At 39.6% G+C, this 20922-nt stretch overlaps 1 protein-coding gene across 4 annotated transcripts in view; it reads left to right on the top strand.

Moving 5' to 3' along the window:
* Nucleotides 1–20922, top strand: part of PTPRK (protein tyrosine phosphatase receptor type K) — a 418125-nt gene that overhangs the window by 281570 nt on the left and 115633 nt on the right. The gene's annotated exons all lie outside the window — the stretch shown is intronic.

The following is a 20922-nucleotide window of genomic DNA, read 5'->3' as shown; positions in this document are numbered from 1 at the left end:
ACATCTGTACTGAGGTTTTCATGGGAAAAGGAGGAGATGGGTGGTCTTCTCTGGATTTGCCAATATTTTCATGGTATTCACTTCATTGTATTTTCATGGTATTTCAATATTTTCTTTCAGCCTTCAAAGGGGTAAAATACAGTTATGAAAGTATAAAAGATAGGAAACGAAATTACATTATGCCTAGCTTGTCAGAAATTAACATGTAGACCACGCTTACTTCTTCTTTCCCCTCTGCCGCAAATTGCACAGCTCATTGTTGCTTTAAAATGTCTTTTGAGCTGTTATTCCTAAATTGGTTGAAGTAGCCCAGGTAAACTTGAAGCATCAGTGTCAGACGTTGGGGGGGGCTGTACAGGATGTGAGGGTGGGAGGGAAACTCCCCTCTGGTCTGCCCTGCCTGTCCAGCATCCATTACACAGCACCCCTTGTCCTTTCCACTGGATACTGGGAAAAGCTGTGCTGCGGGGCTACTGCCAGGGATGTGGCGAAACATGCCTCACCGCTTCAGAGTGCCCTTGGCTTTTTTGTGGTTTTGGAGCCCGCTTATCAGATCCAGCTGGTTAATAGGCTAATGAGTGTGTGGAGTGAGAGTCAGGAGAATGAGCAAGCTGCTTCTGCTGTGGCAAGAGAGGAGGAAATGAGACCCAAGGGAAGGCTAAGCTTGCTGTGCTGGAGTCATGCCTGACTTGGATTACATGTTTTAGTTTAACAGTCCTGTAGATCAGGCTTAAGGTTCAGCAGGCTTGGTAGTTTCTGGTCCAGCAGAGTTCAAAAATGGAATGAAATTTTGTGTTACAGAGGTTGGATGATCCATAAAGGATAGAATTATAGTTTTCCGGACATAAAACCTAAACAACCTTTTTAATATATACAGTTGTTACTGAGCATGGCATTTGGGTAAATTCAAATACCACTGGGCACAGAAAATGACATTATACAAAGGATTTTAACATTATGTTTTACATTGAGTGTCCCGATTTGTCTGCTTGAAGAGCAAAAAGAATGAAAATAGGGAAAGAAATATGAAATGTAATTAATGTTTAGGCTATTTAACCTATTTTGTTGTTGACTGCTGAGAATTTTCTCTGTCTTAATCAGAGATCTGCAATTTGAGCCTGTCTTCCCTCCTGTACTTTTTGTTATTTTGGAATACGGTTTATGGTCATGCTTTGGACTGTATAGTTGCAAACAGGTCCACAGGGAGGAATCAGGCATAGTCTTTGTTCAGAAATGTTGATGGGTTTTGTGATGATTACTACAACTACAAAAAGATTGGAGACAGGGTAGGCTTTCCTTTTTTCCCTTGTTATCCTTTGCAAAATACACCCTTTCCACCGCAGCCTTTGTCCTTCTTTTTTGTTAAGTTTATAACATTTGGGGAGCCACTAAATTGCTTCATGATGTCTAGCATTCTTTCTTTTTCCTTCATATATTGTAAGTAACAGTTTTCTATATGGCTGTACATGACTAACCTCCGCTAGTTATGCATGGCAGATCAGACCACCACGCAGCCCAACTTTAGCCAATCCCCCCCCCCCGGTCTGTTGCTGTTGGCCGACACAGATTTCTGATCTCGTTAGTCTCTGAAATACCTATGTCTTGCCTCAACATCACAACCGGGGCTGGTGACTACCCTAGTTTTGTGTCACCTAGTTCTCGAGTTTACATTTTAAGTTAATTTAGCAATATCTTCTGACCTGGATTCTCAAGGGAAAGCAGAAACAAAGTCTGAGGCCACTTTAGGGAGAATGAGCTTTCTCGTACCATAGCGCATATGCAGGCAACTGGTGCCAAGCGGAGTGTATGTCTTTGAGTATTATTGTGGATATCCTGGCCCTATGTAGGATGTGGAGGTAGGAGTCCAGAGCTGTCCTGCAAGGAAAGGGCACGGCAGTTCTCTGTTCTCAAAAATCAGGAAATCAGGGAGAAATGCTGCCAGGTTGTTGTCACGACCCCTGTGCCCCTCTGCAGAATACAGGCACTTGCAAGTAATTTGCTTTGCCAGAGGGGATGGATGCAGCTGCTGACTGAGCTACAGAGCTGTATACACCATGACTACAGCTGTTAGTTAAGCCAAAATCCTGTGCAAAAAAGGAGTATTAGAACACCGAACTCATTGGGAGAGAAGAGAAAGGATAAGGCTGGATCCAAGGCATAAAGATGGTATGTGCCCCTACCAACCACACCATATTTCACGGTAACTTAAGGAAGCCTGAAGATTTGGGAATGCTTAGAAGTCTTGACTGTTAAGTAGAGAGAAGCTCTTAACCTTCATATTAAAGGAAACTATAACATGCTAAAATTAATGTTTTACTTAAGTATGATTCAGTAATATACATACTTAAGTATGATTGCCATCCCTTCAGGGATTTCCCTCCAACTTCCTATTCAGGTTATATCTGCCTGGCAGACATGCGTAATCTTGTTGAAACTTGTGTAAACCTAGGCAGGTTTTAAACTAGCCACCTGGTAGGAGTATTGCTAAAGGAGCAGAGAGCTCTGCAAAAGCTGAAGAACCTACCTAGGTACCCGGGCAAGCTCAGAGGGTCCCTGCCTGCCCTGAGCTCAGTGCTGCCTCACTTCTGGTCCTATGTAAGTACCCGTGCTGCTAGCATAAAAGTAGGATGTAGCCAAGCAGCATCACATGTTTTGCTGTGGCATGGATATCATCTGAGCTTTCAAATAAAAATGAGCTGTTGTTAATGCTTTATGTGAAAACTAATAAGATAACTTGAGGCCCTAAAAGTTGATCTTAATCTTGTATCCACAACTTCAAATCCTGAAAGTGTCTTTTCTATCACACCCACCAACATTTTGCTGTCCAATGCAAGAACTATCTTGGTGTTTATTACTTTTTTTTTTTTCCCCCCATCTATTTACTGTTTGGCCATTCTCAATTTTAAAATCAGCTGTTCTTAATGTAGTGACTTTAATGTTAGAACAGGTATTTTTAAGTATTGCCAATACCTTTCCACTAAATTATGTCTAATTTGGAGGGGGAAAAGGGCAATTGATGAGGGGAATGAAAATTGTGAATATACGCTAAACCAGAATTGCTTCGGAGTTGAGAATCTGAAAGCCAGACCTGCTCTTTTGGTGAACTTCTGGTGTGTTTGCTCATTTGTATGCAAGAGTTAAAATTCAGCTTAGATTGAAGGAATGTAGAAGCTATATCTCAAAAGATAACAATGGTACTGAGCTAAAGTAAATGATTTGCTAATTATAACGAAACAGGGAGAATGCTTCCATTTTGCCCCTCCGGTGGATGTTTTTTAGGCTGTTCATTTGTATTGAAAGATGTTCATGTTTGAAGCAATTGCACATTATGTGTAGATTTTGCAAACAAGATATGAAACTATTCTGAGAAAGAATATTAAAGTATTAATTCTACAACTTGTCATTGCCCCAGTACGCATTTGCAAATGCAGCAGTAAAGCAGCGCTAGTTTTCTGAGATTTTGCCCATATGTAGTGAGCCCAAAATAACAAATTTAATGGAACAGAATTACAGCCAATGCTAATTTACACTCCGGCTCACTTACCATATAATTTTTTCCTGAAATGTATTCCTATTTTTGAAATGGTTTAAGAGTATCAAAATACTTTAGAATATTTGCTAATATGCTGTGAATTATCATGGTGAACAACATTAACTAATGTTTATTCCAACTAATTATACATGTTTTTTCTTCCTTTTTAACTCATTTGCTTCCAATGTTAGGAGATTTAAAAATTATCTCCTCCGTGTTGCAGAAAATCGTCAGTTTTCCTCTGAAATAGCATAGGGCTCTGCTCTGCTGTACCCAGTACACATGTGAAGGGGGGAAAAAAACCAGTCCTTGCTGTAAATAATTTAGAAGCTAAGATTAAAACAAGAGACTGACAGAGATAGAGGTCAAAATACAAGGAAACATGGGGCATTGTTGGCTTAGCCACCTTAGGTTAATGGTTGTCATTTTTTTGGAGGCATTGCGGTCAGGAAAGGTTTTAGATAAGGAATAAGGAGCCTTATATTTCTTCAGGAGGAATTGGACCAAAGCCAACAGGAGAAAGCACCCAGAAACTTGGATAACACTATTACCTGCTCCACAGCTGTGGCCCCATCAGAGATGGAGGTGTTACATGAAAGGTAGTGCATGACAACCTTGAATGTGTACATGAGTTGCAATAAATAAGCATTTATTTAAGCAGGCCAGAGTGGAATGGAGTCTTGTTAGTTTGGAGGAGTTGTTCTAGGAGAAGAGGTGCAGACCAACAAGCACCGAGATGGGGCTTCAGCAACCAAAGTGGGGCTGTCAGGGCAGCCTCCTCTAGCTCCAGCAGCCTTCCTGGTTCCCTTCCACCCTCAACAGCAGCAACAGCAACTTCACTGTTTGGGATAAGCCTCAGCTGCCTCTTCCTCTCCTGTTTTATACCTCCTGGGCCTTGGTAAGTGCAGTGGTGCTGGGTTAGAGGGGGCAGCTGTGGTTGATGTGTGTGCTGTGAGGGTAGGCTGGTGCTGGTTAAAGGACTGGAGAGGACAAGCTGCCATTGGGAGAGGGGCAGAATGAGATGAGGAGGGAAATGCAAAAGGAAATACACCTTCATAAAACACCAGTCCAGTCTTTCTGACAAATTAGACTGGACCATCTCCTTAGAGTTATAATTACTCTGGTTTTGTTGCCAGCTCCCAAAGCTCTTGCAGTATAATCAATGTTCAGCAGACAAAGCAACACTGCTACATGGCGTAATTTTGGAGGGCTTTTTATGAATTCCCACCAGTTTTATGGAAGAAGAGGTAGATACAAGTGCTCATTCCTTGATTCCATTACACTTCAGTGTGTTAGCAGCTTGCTGTAGTACATTTCACTCCAGTGTTGATCGGATGAAAGACAATGCAAAATATAGCATTGTTTTAATATTGGAAAAACTTGGATTTATTACCATTTGGTCTTTTTGCCTTGCTACAACAAATGAACAAAAATGGTATTTATTATGATATTTGTTGATTTAAAGTGATAAATCCATCATTAAAGCTGCTATTTTCATCTTGAAAAATGTCATGCGAGATGCCCTTGGGTTTGGCTTTGTCCTGGTTACAACCTGTAATATGTTCTTGACATTACTTGATAAATCAGAATTCCTCCAGAATTTTTGCAGTTTTTACCATGGACATTACATATTTTCCTATTGTCAAACTGTAATCTGTTACTGAAAATAAATACATGGAAATGCAACTGCTGAAGCAGCTCTTTGTCTGTCCAGATTAAAAAAATTTTCATATATATATATGCAGTAGGATACATGTGCCTGGGATGCTTGGTCTTTTTCAGATCTAAGCTCTGATTCAGCATTCATATTTTCGTGGTGCAAAGAAGTTCAGGACATTGTCAGGTTATCATGTGTGCAACCTGCCAACTGTATGGGATGAATATTGATGTTTCTTCTTTCTTGACTGCTGTGGGCTAGCCTATTAGCTATAATTAAAAAAAAAACCAAACAAACCACAAAAAACCCCCATACAAAACCACAAAAACCACCCAAAAAAACCAAACACATTTTTATTTCATTTTTCAACTAAGTCATGTATAAACTGTGAATGTAAACACTCATTCTGAAGAAATCCACTGTTTTGAAATAAATAAGATTGACTGATTTATCTTGGTGAGAGGTCTAAAGGTAAACACTGTGCAGAAGTTATATGAGTGCTTAGTGTTACGGCTGATTGGCTAACAGACCTTTTGTAGAAAAAGGCAGGATGACCACCTCTTTCTCATGTTTGTGTTTTTGGGTTTTTTTCTTAAAAAAAAAGTTGAGAATTGTGACAATTTATGCTCCTCAACTTACTTCCTTTTAAAAATTTCCTTCCTGCTTCTGGTCACTCTTTGTTAACCCAACAGTTGAAGAAGAAAACTCCTTACCTTCTGCTTTATGTTCTCCTAAAAATATAATGTATAGCGTAGAACTCCATTTTACTCATAACTCTAAGGCACATTCTTGTAAATGTAATATTTATATACTCTTTGAGATATTTATATTCATAACCCTGGCTGCATTTTGTGCTTTGTTTTGCTTCCATGGGTAAGAGTTGTGATGGATTCGTTCACCCTAGATGATATTTATTCTGTTTACTTCATTACACATAATCCACCTGTGCTAGATCTTAAGGTCTGTGTACACTTTATACTCTACTAGAGAGCTTATCAGCTTCTCTGCAGGCAGCTCAATTTGAATTTTAAAAATGAAAATGAATGAATTAGTGCTGCTGCTTGAACTTCTGCACAGAGCTACTCTTGCACCCTCCTATTGGTGTGATAACTGGAGGATATCAAGCTTGCAGGTTGTTGTTGATTTTGGCTGAAGGGTTTATGATTTCATTCTGATCAGCAACTACTTCTACTATTATTTTTTCTGCACTCTCCCACCTCTTTCCGCTTACGAGAAAGTCTGAGATTTGTTGGCTAGGATAAAGACATCAGGACGAACAAGAGCAAATGGTACTTTTAATTTTAGACAGAATCAAAGTCCAGGCCCAAGTGTACAAATAATGTTCATGTAAACCATTCGCTTCATTATCCTGGAAGACAAATATTAACTCACACTTGGCTTCCAAGTCAGGTAGGTGTTTAAGAAGTTGCTGAACACCATTGGAATTTCTTATTGGTATCCTAAGTTTCTGCACCTTCTTTATGAGGGGACACCTAAAGTCATGATAACATCAGATTTTAAAATCAAGTCAAATTCAATTTATGAATGCATTTTTTTTTTTTTTTTACTTATCAGTGTGCCATAATCCACTCAAGCTAATCTTCATTAAAACATCTTAGGGATTGTACATATTCTAGCATTCTACAGCATATAGCGGAGAAGTACCTTTCCTGATAAACCAGCTGTTTCAACAAAGGAATAATTCATCAAACCAGTATGTACAATTCCTATGTATGATTATTTTCTCTACCTAACCTAATTGTATGTAAAGTGTATGACTTCATTGGACTCATAAGACATTTGTTCTTTGCCCTGACAATAATATCCATGTCACACTGTCCTTATTATGGAGTTGGGTTGGGTTTTTTATATATATATTCTAAGAAAATGCTACTAATTTATCCGTATCTTTCACTCTGTAAGTTAAGGCTACAAAGACAGCAGTAGAAGGCAGGTGCTTGTTCCTGAGGTCTTGATGGTGGTTTTGGGGGTTTGGTTTTGGGGTGGCTTTTTTTGTTTGTTTGTTTTCCAAGGGTGTCTAACTTGCTAGCTAGTTGTCCAGAACTTGGATTTGTGTCCTTGATGAACAGGAATACTGGTACTTCCTTTTCTACTGTGATGGGCTTCCTAGTACTCATGAAGAGGTTTCCCACTCCAGTCAATGTGTACTAAGCAAGGGAGTGATAAGTCTGCTACAAAACATTTTTTGCTATTCTTCAGCATCTACAATCTAATAACTGAGCTGCAGGCATTATCTTCAGTGCATGGTTTGCTATAATGCTGATCCTCATTGAGTGATTGTCAGTCAAACAATGCCGTTTATTTGGGTTATCCTCTTCTGTGAATATAGAGTCACAGAATGGTTTGGGTTGGAAAGGACCTTTAAAGATCATCTAGTCCAACCCCCCTGCCATGAACGGGGACGTCTTTCACTACATCAGGTTGCTCAAAGCCGCATCCAACTTGACCTTGAACACCTCCAGGGATGGGGCATCCACAGCTTCTCTGGGCAACCTGTTCCAGTGCCTCACCACCCTTTCAATATTGAAAGAAGGATTTGCAAACTATTGCTCCTTCTGTGGACTAGAGGATGCCTTTCTTCCTACAGAATTTTTAAGCAATGTAAAGGAGGATGGTGCTTGAAGTAGAAAATTTTCTGTAATCCCTTAATTTTGATTTCTCTGGTCGAAAAAGACACTTTTATCAACTCTTAGGAGACACTTTATGAAATGATGGGCAGTGAGAAACAGAGAGAAGATAGACCATAAGAATGAAACATGCATAGTTAGCATTCAGTTCTTTTCATAGAAAATTGTGATATCTTGATGAAATACAGAGTTAGAGGTAATTGCTTTTTTGTTTAACTAGAAGTGATTTTATCTTCAAATATTCTGTCCAATGTGTTTTGACACTTTAAAACTCATGGCTTTATATTTCCAGTTTTCTCAAATAGCATATCCGTTATTTTGAAATATATTTTTATTTTTATATTCTCCATATTTATTCTTTAACACATCTAAAGCTGTATTAAATACAGATCTGACTATGACTTAAGCTACTTATCATGAAGGGTAACTTAATTATGTCTTAGTTGTATTAATTCCATTAATTCCAATAATTTCCTTACCTGTACTTGCAGGAGAGGTAGAAGAAAGAAGACATTTCTTGACAATCGTTATCAAGTCTTTCTTACACAGACACGCTGCTTTTGTTTCTTACCCCAGATTTTATCTACTATGGAAATAGTTTGTGGTTTTTCATCTTAATTTCATATGTTTTCCTTGTTTTTCATCTGGGTGCTCAAACAATGTCTCTTTTGGTGATTTAACTCTGTTTACAGTCATAGATACACTTCCATATGATGACCAGTGATGTTCTTCCTTTTTTTGTCATGTCAAGATGAAAGCAAGCAATATTAATGAAATGTTAACACATTTGATGGTGCCCTTTTAAACTTCGCTTCTCGAAAGTTTGTGCGTATTTCTTACTGTTTTAATACTAATCCCACTAATGTGTTTAAAGGTGGGGTTGGATTTTTTTCTTTTTCCTTCACATTAGAAACCCATACCATTCTATTTGAGCTGCAAGTAATAGCTATCTTGTTCTGGGTTTCTCTTTTACATTATACAAAATAAAAAGATGCAAAATCATAGCATAGAGATCAGTTGGATTACATTCACGTTAATGCCTAAAAGCAGCTATGTATGGCATCTGTTTCATCGTAAGTGGCTAATGATTTGAAGGAATCTGCAGTAAGTGAAGGAACTTCATTAGCCTGTCGGTGCACCGGGACTGAGTTAAGTGATGGAATACCTTCCCTTCTGTACAGCGTAATTTTGTTGAGGAGATAAATTGCAGGGTGCATTTTTTCATGTTGTGTTTTCGTGTTAGTTGATTGTAATTATTGTTCATGGGGTTACTGAAGTTAATTTCTATATGGGAGAGATATGTAATTTTCCTAGCTATATAATGCAAAACATGTTCAACTGTCACTAATACATTTAAGTTTCATTAGAGTGAATTGTTTATCCTGATGAGACAGAACTGTAGCATGCCTGAAAGAAAAGCAGAGAGGTTATAGGAATGTGGTTATAGCTATGCACTCTGCATTGACACAAGGTTTTAGAAGGAAATGCTCTCCAAAGTTTAAATACATCAAGTGGGCAGCATTGTGACTTATGTCCACAGTCATGGTCTGCTTTCATTGATATTTCCCTTTCCCTTCTACTTTCCTTTTGGCTGCTGGCTACCAGTTGCTTTCTGTGCCATTCATTAGTAGGAAGAAGATACTATATACAGTGTTAGTTCTTGATAATTTCCAGTGTCGCTCCCCTTTCTATGCCCTTAATTTCTGAGCCCTGTGACTTGCACCATCTCATAGCACATCTGTAGAACTTGAAGAACAAATAATTCCACAGCTGTTAGTAAAATAAATTGGATGTGACACAGGCTGCAAGTAAGATGTCTCAGAGTTTTTCTTCTAGGCTGAAAGGGACTCTAAAATACTGGTAGCCTTCAAGGGAAATCGTGAGCAGCCTTTTTGGGAATACAAAGCTTTTGAGAGAGTGAACTTAAAATCAATAAGACTAAGTTGGATTAGCCAATGCTAGATAGCGGTTGCGAGCAGATATGTATCATTTGCACTGCCACGGCATTTGAGAATCCTGATCATAGGTTGTCTACCCTGCTGCCTGCTGTACAAGCATGTGTACAACACCGTGCATATTATTTGTAGGTGAAGAGAAGGATGAGTCTGATTTCTGTTCCTGCCAATGCACTCATGTTTATCCCTTGAAGAGATGACACACATTTTTCAGGAGGAACGCAAACATCCTTACATGGGAAATACTTGAATAAAAGGGACTCAGTCTCTTGGTAGCTACCAGGACCTGCTGTTGTGGAGGTGCTGATATGAACAAGTATGGAAATCTGTTGGACTATATGGCATTAGCTTCTTTTATAGAAGCCTAGCAGTTATTTAGATTTTGTAGTTGGCCTTGTGATAAGTCAGTTTTATGTAGAAAGAGTTCTTCCTGCCTGGTAAGTAGAAAGTGAGAAGAAAGTTAATAAAGGAAACACTGTTTCTCTTTTTCTGTAGGTCACATTTTCATTAAAAAGAACTGTATTTCTATCATTTTGTAAAAAGACCTTTGAAGGCAGCATTTCACTTGTTCAAAATGTAGTAGAGCTATGTAGTTTATTGATGTTTTCTGTCAGCAGGGAAAGCTCCACAGGCACTTCAAATGTCACATGCTACACTTGCCTCTTAAACAGCAGGCCAAGGGAGGGGGGTCAAATCTTATCATCATCTTCTTTCTTATGGACCTTTGTTTAATATCACTGTTTCCTAGCTCTTTGTTATTTTAGCAATAAGGCAGTTTGTTGGCTGATTGATGAGACTCCAAGGTGAAAAATTAAATGGCCCTTTTAAAAAAAAAACTGCGTTTTTTCTCAAGAACGTTGAGGGAATGAAGTAGAAAGTCTACTCTGATCAGAATAATTACGAATATTATTTGTACACATCTGTCAACCCTAGACTCGTTATACTTGCACTGTAAATATCAGCAAAGAGGTTTTCAGTTATTTCTCTCTACACTCTTGTCGTGTTGACTCTGCATCTGGTTATACACCTGTTTCTTCTTCATTAGTCATGCAATGACACTGAAAATAAAATCTATGTTAAAACTTAGAGCAGTGTAGTGTCAAACATTAACTTTCAGGAAAACCACATGTATAGAGTTTAGTCGGTGGGTGAACTTAAATATTAGCCAGCATTCCCTTCTGTCCTTCCTTACCCCTATCCAAAATCATGTTGTCATGATTTATTTTTCAAGTTCTGTGGGGAAATATACCTTTGAAAAATACACTTTAAGACCATAGGATTTTAAACATCCATAACATCGTCCTTTAACTGTGCACAATTTCTGTTGTGGGGTTTTGTTGGGGTTTTTTGCATTAAATTACCTTAGTAATTTTGTCTTAAATTACCATAGTAAATTATAACAACGGAAGTGCTTTATCATTTTTGAATGAAGAAAAGCCCTATTTTTATCTTTAAAGAAAGGATGCATATGCATAAATGTGTAATTTATTTAAATGTTTTGTATATGAACTACACAGGGTAATTGTCTACTTTGGGGAGAAGATCAGAGTGAAAAAGAGCAGCTAATAACACCACTTACAAATTCTGAATCCTATTATGAAACATAGCAGCATTAGTTACCACTAATTTGACTAAGAAGTGGTAGAGATGTATTCTTTGTGTTTAAATGGTTAACTATACTTTGTTTGTAAGAGAAGAGGAAGGAAATTGTCTCATTTTTACAAAACTCAGTTACTTGCATGCATGTTGCTTATGTATAGGCTATATAGGGGGTTTTATCACAAAATTGTGCTGTGGCACCTAAGGAGGGATGGCATTGTGCTTCCTGTCAAATTCCTTTTTTTCTTTTCTTTTCTTTTTTTTATCCCCCAGTAACTGGAAGCTCTTCAACTATAGCCTCAATGAGATAGGAGTGCTGTTATCTATTACAGAGGTCAGTGTTGAGAGAAGCTTTCAGGAGAAAACCAGTGAATTTCAACAGTGATGCCTAATTAATTGATTACGTGCATCTCAATGACTCTCCATCCTGTACACAGAGCACGATGCATACCTAATCTGCCAAAGCTTCCTATTGATCCCCATTAGGTCAGGTTTCCTTTCAAACCCCCACCATTAGTAGTTCATGTTTAGTTACCAAGGCAAGGAGTTATTCCTGTCAGGCACATCTTGAATTTGGAAAACTGCCATAATAACAGACACTTGCTTGTCTTCTAGTGCTTGAAAGAATGCCAGAATTAGAACTGCTTTTAATTCTACAAAGGCTGCTGTGATTACTTGATCTTTTGCATAGCATATCCATTGTAGATTTCTGCTTTAAAGTAGCATGGACTTTCTCAGAGAGGAGGAGGTCTTACTCATCACTGTATTTCCTAATTTATCGATGCAGAGTAGCAATCTGTCCTTACCTCTGAGCAAAGATATAACAGTGGATGACTGACATGAAAGTTCGCATTACTGCAAGACTTCCTGGCTCTTCCAAAATATGCTACAGACTTTTTAGGAATTTAAAGCTATGCTGTATTTGTCCAGTGAGCATACTATATTTTATGATGTATTACCCCTGCTGTTTCATTAATTTTAGGACTGAATCCCCCAAAATGTAGCTTGAGTGAGTAAGATTCCACTGAGGTCCATTTTACTGAAAAGTATAAGTGGATTTATTTATGCAAGTTTGAGGGAAGCTGAAAACTGAAAGTTAGTGCAACATCTGTTCTTAAATAGTGCTTTCACCCGCAGTCCCATGAATAGCACTGATTTATGAATCTGTAAGATTACATAAGAGGGCAAATATTAATAAACTTGTTATTTCTTGGGTGTATATTCTCACACTTCTAAATTTCTTCTTTTCCCTTGCTTCTTGCAGTTTATTCTGATACTAAATTAAGAAAGTAACTTGTGGGATAATCCATTCTGCACTTTTTTTAATGATGATATTGGAAAGTATCTTTCCACTGTTCAAATTATACTCATGAAAAGCAGCGTTCCGGGCTGTGATGTGAGTTAGTTAGGAATGGATCCTCAGTGGTGATGAAAGACAGACAGACAAAAAAAGTTCCTATCCTCCTAAATATACTCAAGAAACTTACTATGTAAAGTTAAGTTAAAAACCACACTATGTTGAAAAAGAAGTACTGAATTGTTACAGCCTCCTTCAGTGCAGTTGGTGTTGAGCTGTATATTCAGGATTGGCAGGACAATTGTCTGGATGTTGCATTATCTGATAACACTCAGTAAACTAAGCCCTTACACATAAAACGATATGGAGAAATGCTTCATTGGTTCCCTTGGATTGTGGGATTTTTTTCTCCTTTCAGAATGTGAACATGATTAATGTACTCAACTACCTTGTCTTACATCAGAAAACATACAGACTAAAGGGAAGACAGGTGTGGGCAAAAGAGGTGTAAGAGATCCTAAAAAAATACACAGCCTTTTTCTAGCATTCCTAGCTTCTACTAAAGATGATGAAATTTAATTTAGGATTGTATTTGGTAGTATCTGTGCTTGAGAAGTCTATAGGTCTTGACTGAACTTGATAAAACTCAGTTTTATAAATGAAAACCATTTCTTTAACAAGACTAGGAGTAAAAGCATGCAGGCACTATTCTGTGGGATTAGCTGTGTTTACCAAGCTGGCTGCCACTTCCCATTAGTTGCAGAACTGTTTATTGCTTACCCTGTTCGCAGTAGCATATAACGTTGGCTTGAAATTTTCAATGCCAGGTGTTTAGAGTTTTAATTGTCTTTTGCATGAGGAAAAAAATCAGCCAAAAGATTTGAGAGATTTGTGAAAGCGACCACTAAGGGATATATGTTTTTTCTGCATCAAAAATACAGGAACAGTATGATGTCCCTAAGCTTTCAAGCAAGGCCTTGACTCTTTGCAAGGAATTTGTGTCAAGGGAGTGGCTTTTTCTATTCCTGTGAGAATCCTGTCGGAGTTCTAAGCCTTTGAAATACCATATCTCAGCAGAGACTTGTTAAGAACTCAAAGTCTAATTCCCCGTAGATTCTGTGTACATTAGCACGTTGCTGACCAGTACTGTAAGAGGCTGAGCAGATCTTTATTGCTGTCGTTCCGGACTGTTAAAAGCAGTTTCCATCTAGACACTGGAACAGGGTAGGACACATGTGTGTGTCCCCTGTGCTCTTCATAGTCTGGTAGTTTCCTGGCATCATGGGAAGGGATTGAAAAAAGGAAAAAGAGATGAACCTGCAAAATGGGAAAAAACTTGGCAGAAAGTCTGTATGAGGGGGAGAATGGAGACTGAAGGTCAGTTCAACAGAGCGTAGGTTGAATAGGATCTGGAAAACAGCAATGCAGAGGAGCCAAGGGTAGGGGCTGGAAATAGCTGGGTAAGAGCCAAGGGGAGGGGGGTCTGCTAAGAGAGGAAAAAGGTTAGAGGGCTGGGGCAGACAGCAAAGATGGGACTAGAAGGAGGAAGCTGGTGGGATGACTAGGGCCACAAAGACTAGAGTATCTGCCATAAGAGGAGAGGCTGAGAGAGCTGGCACTGTTTAGACCGGAGAAAAGAAGATTCAGGGGGATCTTATCCATGTGTACAAATACCTGATGGGGGGAATAAAGAAGATGGAGGCAGGCCCTTTTCAGTGGTATGCATTGAAAGTGCAAGAGGCAGTGGGCACAAACTGCAATGAAGGAAATAAATAAGAAGAAACTTTTTTACTGTGAGGGTGGTTGAACACTGGATAAGGTTGCCCAGAGGGACTCTGGAGTCTCCATCCGTGGAAATATTCAGCACCTCACTGGACAGTGCCCTGAGCAGCCTGCTCCAATTGACCCCGCTTTAGCCAGAGGGGTTGGTCTAGACAATCTCCAGAGGTGCCTTCCGACCTCAGCCGTTGTGTGATTCTGCGAGTAGGGCAGACCAGCGAGCAAGCACTGTGATGAGAAGCCTGGAGTCAAAACAAAAAAGTCTATGTGGGAGAAGTAATAGTGGCAAGAGAAGTGAAGTCAGGGGGAAATTAGATGCGGGTCATGGACAGCCTAGAGGATAGATGAGAAAGGATCAGATTTAGAGAAAGCTGAGAAGTGAGCCTGAAATGTAGTCCAGGATCACTGCGTGTCACTATTTTTTAAATGCCAGCATAAAACTACAAAACTGACAACAAAGTATGTCATCTCTCCAAAGTGATGTTCCATGTATCCGCACCAGGTTGTCAGTCCCTCCCTGTTGCCCCATTACCTCAAAGAAAGCAGCAGTTGTCTCTGCTGGGGACTTGAAAAGCTCAAAAGCTATTGATGATTCTGGTGGATATCTGCATAATATTGCAAATTGTTCTGTGAAGGAAAAGAAGTTGTACACAGGTGTCAAAGTCAAGCCTTTGTTAGTTAGGAAATGCCAGGTTTTGATTGCCAGTGCAATCTCTTATTTGCTCCTCTTCAGGGTACGCACCGAGATAATGTGCAATTGTCTCATTAGCCGTAATCTTTAGCTCATTCAGTGAAGAGGATGATTGTGCTCTGGGGTGTCTTGTAAAGAATCAGTTATTTAATAAAGGGGTCTCTTGGCAGTAAGACCCTTACTGGATTTCTAGAAAGTTGAGACTCATTGGCAAACAAGGCAAAAGACTTCGGGAAGAGAAAGAATCCCTTTTTGATGAAAGAAATTGAGCTCTGCTCTCAAAAGCCTGGGTTCTCTGGAAATGTTGGAGTGATTCTGGGTAGGTCTTATTAAACCAGATATTTCACAAGTGGCCATTGATAGAATTTAATCTGGGCCCCTGCACTGGGGTCCTGGGGAGTGACCTACAGAACGGCTCGTATTTCTCAGCTACAACTGCAGTCAATGGGAACTTTACCCTGCAAAATATTTAGGAATAGTAGCACTGTTGTATTTGTGACGGCCAGTGATATAGGGAGGTAGCTTTATGGGGGGAAACGATATAATTTATTAGACCCAGTGGTACACCTGAAAAAAAAGCAAGCAAACTTTAGAGCATACAAGCCCATGCTGAGAATGAACGGCTCTGTCGGCAGAACAGCCCTTGGACTGTGTGCAGCTCACCAGGCCGGGTGGGAGGCTCGGCTCAGCCTGCATGAGGGGTGAGGGAGGCGTGTGCCAGGGAAAAAGGAGTTCTCGATGTAGAAAATGAATAGTTTTGCTCTAGTGTGTTTAATACACTACTGATACAGTTAGTTACGTGCCTGTGTGACTTGCGAATGTGAAAATAATGCATCGTTATCTGCTTTGGCACATGGAAGGAAATAATAGGAAATAAGCAGTTCAGCATCAAATTCAGCTGTCAATTACCAAGATGTCTAAGCAGAGAATGTAGTTCCATTCTAACCTCGGTAACTTTTCCTGAGTTAATTTACAGTTTTATTGTCTTTATCAGTACGAAAAATTATTGCAGTGATTGGTAATGAAAACTTGTCTGCTTTCACTTGAGCTACTTGTGTACACTGTAAGTGTATTTAAATGGATCCTTTGGTTCTATCCATGCCACACTGATTTTTGCCAATGTCTTCCCTGAATCTCTAGTTTCGGGCTAGTTTTCTTTTTTCTCCTTTTGAATAGATGTTCAGACCATTGCCTTTTTCTCTTTCTCAGCTGCCTCTGAGCATTCATAGTCCTTGGCAGAGTGCCCAGCAGTGCTTGTCCTCACCAAATACCATTCGCATGCTTTTAAAGTGACACTTGCTTGAGAAAAAGGGAAAACTAGTATCAACATAAATGGTAAGATCAATACAGGCACAGCTAGAATGTTAGATCTTGAGCCTATAGCTCTTGGTGATATATTTGTGATACCCGATTAAATCCTCTTAATTTTTTTAAATCCTTGCTGCAAAAGTCACAGTGTGTGACTTCAATTTATTTCTCATTTCTCTAGAGAAAGTTTGACATTTTAGCAAGTTTCCTTTACATAGGAAACCTCCAAGCAATGGGGAGAGACAATTATGGTCTAGGGCTTTGTTGGTATACCCAGGCACCCCTTTAGCATATTTTAAGTTACTTGTTGACCTCTTTATTAATTGCAACATTTGAGTTAATCATAGTTGATTCAAACAAAGTGTACTTGATTTTCTCCTAATTTCTATGGAGACATCATTTGCATATCTAAAGAAGTTTTTGAAGGTATCTGAGGTCTCTATGGTGTGCACAGAAAGACAACATCTGCATACTTAGGGTCCCAAGCTGCAAGGCCCTGCCCAGCCCTCCCTGAGGGTTCCCCACCGCTCTCAGTGCCCAGGGAGCCCCCAGACCCCCTAACACCCTGATGTGACTACTGGTAGCTTTTTGTTGACTTTTTTCAAAGACAATGTGCCCCATCCTGCCTTTTCTAGTCCCTTTCCTCCTCCTGGAAGAAGGAGGATGGATGTGTGTTTCAACTGACCCTTGGCTCCAGCCCCATGCGTTGCCTTTCTGCCTGGAAAGTGCAATGGTGTATTGCAGCTGCTTCCCAGGAGAAGTGGAGAAGCTTGAGAAATGCAGGATTTCCACTAGAAATGAAGGAGACACCACATACCTTTTGCCTTTCCAAGCAAAAAATGCACTGGTAGTCCTGATCTAAGCAAGGTTCTGGTTTTTATAGCCCATTTCTGGGTATTATAGACAATAAAATAACTGCAGTTTCTACCTAGAGGATTCAATAGATATTATTCATCAACTAGGGGATATGCAAAGTAGCTGCAAATTAGAGTACGTAGATTTCTCTTAATTCATTTCTTTGGGTTTTGTATTGAATTGTTAGAAAAAACTACTTTTATGTTACAAGAACATCTCAACTTCTGTCCAGCATAAAGGTGCTGCTGACTTTGTGCAAGCTGTATTTGCATTTGTCACATCAAAAATACTAATATTTGCCTGATGGGCAGAGCTGCTGTCTTGTAGGGTAGAGATGTAGGGTAGGGTAGAGCCACCTTGTAGAGATGAGGGTAGAGATGACCACAAGTTGTACCTGTCCCACTGTTTCCCAGGCTTCTGGGGCCAACCAGGTTATATTCCCTCTGCCTGTGCAGCTGCTATCCCACCATCACCACACTGGGCTGGAAACATTGTCCTAGCTGTTTGAACTTGATCGCCAGCAGAGTTCAACTGTGAGTTCTGGATTAATGATCAAGCAGCAGAGGAAATTTTTAGGCAGCTTTAGGAAAGGTCAGCAATTTTGAGCAGTGTGGGATATAACCAGCTGTGAAGATGGAGAGATAAGATGGGGCTCACTTTATGGTACCAGGTTATAAATTGATTTCTGTGAGATGACAGCTATCCTCACACTTGCATGAATTTTTATGCATGTTTCCTACCTACTGTTAGTTTTAATGATATACTGATACAAAAGGTTTTTTTTAAAAAAGTTAAATTTCCCTTAATTGAAGTTCAGGAGTTTTTCTCCAAGATAGAAAGAAGTGAGGGCGTGTCCATATGTGTGCAAATATTACCTGTTAAAATAATTATTTAAATGTGCAAATGATAAGAACCTGCCTTAATTTTTATTTTTTTTTAAACCTGGGGACACCTTTTTCTGCAGTGCTGCGTTAGCACACAGCAGTGCTTTGGTTTGCATTGTAATGGCTCTGTATTTGCAACAGAAACTCAGAGAGGTAATTGTTGAGATTGTCTTAGAGACATTGAAATTTGCATTAAAAATTTCAGAGTATTTTAGGTTGCTGATCTCCAAACTATGCATGCACAGCACCATTTTCTCCTGTCCCTGATATTAAAGCAATATCAGGGAAATTGTGCTACATGTTCCAGTAAGTTGTTTTAGTTTCCTTACTTCACTTTTCTTAGACTACTGTAGCTGCTCTCAGTTTGCTAGCAACAAGGTGGCTGTGGATGCAGGCGGAGTAGGAAGCTGTGTAAAATGTCTGAAAACCTGGCATCATTGTGGATTTACTGTCTTCATTCCCACCTCTGCTGCAGCTACTGTCCAAGGCTGAGAGCATGAGTTGTGTCAATGAAAGGAACCTTAACTTACCTCCAGCTCTTGTCCTTTCTCCCTCCTAGACTGAGAGCAGAGGGAGACAGGTCACGGGCTGCTTTTCCTTTCTCCCACCTTGCTCATGGCTTTTAGCACTACTGGGAGTGAGAGGGAGGCAGAATGGAGCTTGTTTGGGCTGGGATGCATGTGTCAAGTCAGTAAGCCCTAGGAGGGCTAAGGGAACTAGCTCTGAGGTGTGAGGGAGGTGTTCTCATCAGAGATCCCCTCCAAAGTCCCCCTCCGCCACTACAGCAAGAGGAGTACAAGTTGTATCTTCTCTTACCCTTGGAGAACAGCAAAATTAAATTTTGCCTGCAGTTCTGCAATGTTTTAAAACAGCCTCAGCTGGAAAACACTGGTAGGTGCTTTAGATGGACTAGAGAGGACAAAGAGAGCTCAGTGCCAAAGCTGTGACGTGGTTTGTAAATTGTGGACATACCGCTCCATGTTTTGCATGGATTCCTTATCTTTAGATGGTCAGAAGCAGCAATCATTGACCTGAGGAACGCTTGGGTGCCTTTTGTAGTAGGTCAGGTTGTCCTCTCACTCCGTCCACATCCCAGCCCGCCAGCTTCCTCCCTTTTCCCCTGGCTCTTAACTCCAGCCGGTCTTGTTGCTGACAAACCATGTCCCCGCCTCTACTGGTAACTCCCCGTTGGTCCCTGTGGCTGTTCGCTGGCATGGACAGGCTGGGGAGATGCCTGGTACTAACTGCCTTCCCATCTTTGTCGAGCTGCTGCAAAACTTGGCCTCGTGGATAGCCACGTCGTTTCCTTGTGGGACACATAAACGGTGACTTAGTTCTGCCTGAGCGCCAGGATAGCATTTGTGAAAGCTATTAAAAAGTTTGTAGATGTCAAGTAAATGTATATGATTAAATAAGTGATTCAACTAGTATAATTAACAGATGGCAGGAACAATTATATATTCATATTTCAGGCCAACAACATTTGGTAGATATAATTACTTTACAGGTGTTAACTGCCCTTTATCGTGAAACGAGGTGTCTCTAAACACTAGAGGTACTCTGCAAAGTGACTTGTGGTTATAAACTTACAAGGAGGTTAACAGCTCTCCTTTTGCATGTGATGTTGGAAAGCTAAATTCAGCTCCTCGGTCTGATACCAAATCTGAGACAGTGGAGTGAAAGAGATGAGCAGGTGTTATATAATCTGATTTCTGGAAAAAGCCACCGAACATTACAATGGGTTTAAAATTCACTTTGACGTTTGAGAGATGCAAAGTCCAAATGGGCAGGCATTCAGGGAGGAAGAGACAGGTGGTAGGAAGAACTCCTTTGATTTTTTTCAAAATTACTTTTTTTTTTTTTTTCATATGTAGAAGAGTAAATTGCATGTAATTTGGATTGGATTCTAGTACAGATTGTGATGACTTGTGGCCAGAAGAGCAAAACTGAATAAGTAAGTTGTAAGTTTATGCTCATTTTGTAACTGATTTATTTTTTTAATAGAACTAAAAAGTATTAATTCACTGTGAGCTTTACATAATAAAATTTGCCAAAGATGGTAAGCTGCATATACAGAACACTTACAGAAGCAATAAATTGCATTTTTGAAGGTTCTTTGTTTTATATCTTGTATTTAATGTTTGCATCAAACAAAAAGAACTAAAAGAATCCATGGGAAATGAAATACTTTCATTGGGAGATAAATAGGAAGTTAATACAATTTTACCATTTACACAGATGGAGGAGATAGGGTATACAATCAAGAGCAAGGGTTGATCCTTAATTTTCACCTTTCTTGATATTTGGTACCTAGAACCATCAAAACCCAAGATTTATTTCAATATTATCATTTCAGCATTGCATGATTTTGATTCAGACAATTAGGTTTGTAGCCTAATTTATTTCTGTTTGGCATCAAAGATTGCTATTTTTTAAAGAATTTAGGCATCTTAAACACTAGCTTACAAGATCCCACTTAGTATGTCCGCACTTAAAGTAATATATTGCCAGAAGATGTGTGTTAGGGGAGAGGGAGCAGAAATGATGTTGAAGGGGGGAAGGAAACAAGTCTGGGAACTTACGTCTCTGATATAAACTGAGATAGAGTGGGAAATCTTAATGTTTGTAGGCACTACCAGCTGCATACTGTAGCACAGGTTACATACATTTCTGCAGTATAAAAGCCTGCTACGATGCTTCTAAGAATTGGGAGGGCC

This window comes from Ciconia boyciana, chromosome 3 (genome assembly GCF_034638445.1).
Source record: "Ciconia boyciana chromosome 3, ASM3463844v1, whole genome shotgun sequence".
Lineage (NCBI taxonomy): Eukaryota > Metazoa > Chordata > Aves > Ciconiiformes > Ciconiidae > Ciconia > Ciconia boyciana.
The sequence above is the reverse complement of the archived record's forward strand: the minus strand, read 5'-3'. Positions and strand labels throughout refer to the sequence as shown.